Source organism: Nelumbo nucifera, chromosome 1, assembly GCF_055504915.1.
Source record: "Nelumbo nucifera cultivar China Antique chromosome 1, China Antique-T2T, whole genome shotgun sequence".
NCBI lineage: Eukaryota > Viridiplantae > Streptophyta > Magnoliopsida > Proteales > Nelumbonaceae > Nelumbo > Nelumbo nucifera.
This window is the reverse complement of record NC_142649.1, coordinates 94,961,323-94,965,504: the sequence shown is the minus strand read 5'-3', so window position 1 is coordinate 94,965,504 and position 4,182 is coordinate 94,961,323. Positions and strand designations below refer to the sequence as shown.

The 4,182-nt window shown below is 39.6% G+C and overlaps 1 long non-coding RNA gene across 1 annotated transcript; it reads right to left on the bottom strand.

Moving 5' to 3' along the window:
- Positions 1-489: 489 nt before the first annotated feature.
- Positions 490-1,928, bottom strand: LOC109115292 (uncharacterized). The gene is made up of 2 exons (XR_002023140.2): positions 1,501-1,928; positions 490-1,414 (listed from the first exon to the last, which is right to left on the bottom strand). It is a non-coding gene; the product is annotated as an uncharacterized LOC109115292 (long non-coding RNA).
- Between the last annotated feature and the right edge of the window lie 2,254 nt (positions 1,929-4,182).

The window sequence follows — 4,182 nt, the reverse complement described above, 5'->3', positions numbered from 1 at the left end:
ATTAACAGGAAAAATAAAACAATCTGTACAAAGAAAAAAATAGATTAAATCCTATTTTTTAATTCAATCCGATTCAAAAATCTGACAGGGGGATATCCAAATCTGGTAAAATATGATTATATTCGAATTCAAATTAGATAATGATATGGTCCATTTGAACTTTAAATTCTATTATGTCAAGTTTTAGTTCAGACTGAACAGATCAGGCTTCACCTTGGGCTCAGTGTAGGTTTGGGCCTTAGGCCCAATCTCATAGTAGCGAAGTATAGGAATCTAATATGAATGAACCTTTTTGAAAACCTTGTCTACATTGTTTATCATCATTGGACAAATGAAAAGGGGAATATTGGTACAAGATGGGATATTTGCTGCAACAAAGGATCGTCAACATGGAAGCAACCACATTTACATGGATTGCAGACTGCAGACTTGTGGTTGAAGAAGATGGGTGGCACCCATGGGGATTTGCCCCAACAGGAGTACCGTAAATTGTAGCTATTTTTATTTTTATTTTTTAAAAATAAAAAGAATATAACATTCTAAAAAAATTACAGCGAGTGGAGATCCCCATGAAGATGGTGGAGACAACATTGTCTCTGTTGCGGGGATGACAATGGCAGGCAAATTGTAAGTACAAACAGGAACAAGATAGCTAGATTTAAAGAAGTTGGGATTAGATGAATCTGATAGCTGTGGGATCAATCATTTCGTTCCATAGCTAGCCTTGCTTTTACAATGCGCATCTACGAACAGAACTGAATCCAATTCGTTTCTTTCTAATTTCTTAAATAGATGGAGAGAAAGAATCAATTGAACCCAGTCGAACTGAACACATCATTTTGGCGTAAGTACGCACACAAAGTTGAGATGATAGCAAGAAAAGTTGACTTTATATGTTGGTGATTGATCATTGACGTATGGTTTTACTTAACCAATTAATGTTACGAATTGATGTTAGAGAGTGAGAGAGAGCCGCGGGTATTTCAGGTAAAATGAATCCATGAAGTGAATCCCCCCAATGAAACTCTCAAACTTTTGTTCATCGTTGCTTGTACTGCTCGCCCAAGAAAAGAATGACACCGAGGATCCGGGGAAAGAGGCTAGGTTGGGTGGTCCGTGGTCGTCGTCCTCAAGATGACGCTGAAGGACTGGTATTCTGATTGAGGCAGAGGCAGTTCCCCATGCTGAACTAATATGGCCACCCAGCAGGTTGGTTTGCGTAAAGTAACATATTTACTTTGTCAAGTTCTCTCCTTTTCCACCATGGATGGGGTTAGGATGGAGGACGGCTTTTTCTTTAATTTTCGGCTGTGATCTATCCCTCCCTCCAGGCTCCATCTCCAGACTCTCCACATGTCCTGTGACCCAATGCTTGAAAAACCAAGGCCAAGGAGATGAGGACGCTTTTCTTATTCTTCAGAAATCAGAAGTGAGCTGAGCATTGTCATTGATTCTTTCTTTTTGAAGTCAATTAAAATTTAAAAGGCCATTAACTTTTACCTTTTCATCGCTCGCTTGCTCCTTTATTTGTCCAGCTTTGTCATCCCCACCCTGCTTGGCCCTTGCCCCCCCTATCCATGTTTGATACGAAAAACCATCCCCGTCTCAGTTCTAAAAAGAAACTCTCTCTCACACACACTCCATATGTTCGATTGAAAGTCCAAGCAAAAGGGAGATTGATTTTAGATACGTAGGCAGTAGGGTAGGCTTAAAATTACCATTCCCACTGAATGCCATGAACTCAATTAGAAAGGGCTTATATTCTTTCACATTCTCATCCAAAATACTAATCGCTTCGACCTCCTCTTTTGGATTTTGGAAGACGACATTAATTAGGGTACCCCCACCCAAGGAATCCGCATCATCAGGACACATGTTGTAGGTCTGTTTCACGCCTGGGGCGGTGGGAATATCCATCTCCTGTGTTAGAAAGTAAAGTTGATTTGACACCTTTATCTGATCAGTAAAAAGAAGCAAAAAAATAATAATAATTAATTGCATTTACGTGAGGGGGTTGCTGACTGGTGCGGGCGTGGAAAGATGGCGTTCCCAGTGGGTATGGGTGAGGTGTCGAGTCAGTGATGATGAATCACCTTCACTCCTCTCTATTTCTCTATTCTCTACTCTTGTCTGATTCCATCCAATTCAGGTTGACAGCACCGCACACTACACACATGCTCTTGGGCCCATGGAACATGTGCTAAGCCCATCTTATATGTCGAGTCGAGCTTTGTAAATGGGACCAACCAATGGCCTCGGTTTCGCTACATTAGGGATTAGGCATTGTGTTCACATGCTGCTGCATCCTGTGGATGTGATGTCAGCATCAATTGATTGCGATGTTTTTATTATACCCATCTGTTATTCTTACTTTAGTTATTTGCCACCCTCAACTCAAGGCCAAGGGGTGGCGTTCTACATTGTCTTAGAGTTGGGAATTTGGGATCCATCCCTTGAACCCATTAGAACATCATAATTACTACTCTGGTCTGGCCATTGTTAAAGTGCTTCCATCAAAATGAGATTTTTGTTTGTTTCCTTTCCAAATTCCAATTCAAATGCGATTTTGAACCAAATACTTGGGGCAGAGATAAAGAAATTCTATTAAGATGTGGGTCCATCTTGTCTCGTAGTAAGTGCCACGTGGTAAGTTATTGGGAAATAACTTTTATATTAACTCCAAATGGGGATCGAGAGGAACCGTTGTCTGTACAGGGTCCAATACTACCAGCTCTTTGCAACTACATGTGTCTTCAACATTCAATGATACAAATATAATATAAAGCTATTCAAAGACAGATGAGGTTTCATGCCAGAGATAGTGCGGGTGTGTATGACATTTTGGTAGCAAACATGACACAAGACATTTTATTATTGTACCATCGAGACTCAAGAGTGGGAAATACCTCTCAAATTCAAAAAATAAAAAACAATTTTCCAACGGCCCTTGGAAAAAAATCAAACACAAATTGTGGAGTTCTTTTTTTTTAGTCAAATTTGTTCCACTTCCACCAAATAGTTCTTTTTCTTTCATTTATTTTTAATGTTAATTGTTAAACGTGAATAATGTAAGTGACACTTCTGGACAAAGTAGAGTGCAATTTTATGCAATCAGTAGGATAACCGTTAGATTAATATGTTAATCCATATCCTCCGTAAAAACAGTAAATAAACACGTGTTTGGTGATTTATGAGAAAGCAGCCTAACGGGACTTAACAAAGTCCAACATCCTCACTGCTCAACCAAACAGAGGCGGCTAGCAGAAGCCCCTTTGGCTGCTTCAGCTTTGATTGAGCTATATTGACTGACCCGCTTTGATTTAGCTACATTGACTGAGCCCGTTTTGTATAGTTGGTTTAGGCCATTAGGGGGTGCAAATCGGACGGGTTGCGCTGGGTTTCAACTCTACCCAAGCCTAGAATTAATTCACCTTAAAGCCCGAGTTTTAGGTAAAGTTTGAACTATCCAATCAATTGGCATGATACCCTACTTATAACTAATTAACTGGCATCATAAAAGGTGGATTTTTATTAAATTATACAAGGGATTTTGATTGGTGAAAACCTTTTTGTTCAAGCCCAGCTCAAAAATTTAAAAAACCCTAACTTTTGGGCCCAGGGCCAATTCGAAGATCGAAAATCCAAGTCCAGCCTATTTAAAATTGTGGACTGGATTGATCTAAGGCTTAAAAAGCCTAGAATTTATATTTAATGAAAACCGGAAATGTCCGAAAACACTAAAATTCAGCTGATAATTTGACTTTCATGTGAAACTAGTTTTAGTTGCTTCTTCAAATCAATTTAATCAATAGACTACAATCAAAACAATAGATTCTAAAATTGATTTCAATGGAAAGCTTATTTCTTATTTGAAATAACACATGTTGCTGTTTTAGATGGATCAAGGGCAATAAAGTAATTTTGCTTCCAAGTCGAGGGTTGATTGATGAGTCCAAGGTCCGCTATGGCCGAGGGTATGTAGGCCAGTCTTGTGAAGAGAGAGAAGACATCAGAGGCCTCGGGTGCTAATCCGAGGCGAGGACTTCGACGATCAAGTTAGTAAGGATTGAGAGTGTGACAAGAGGTGTACGAGGCCTGAGTTTGGAATGCTCAAACGAGATCACAAGGGAAACAATGAAATTTTCAGTAATGAAGAGCCTAGATACTCACCTTGGGGGGGAG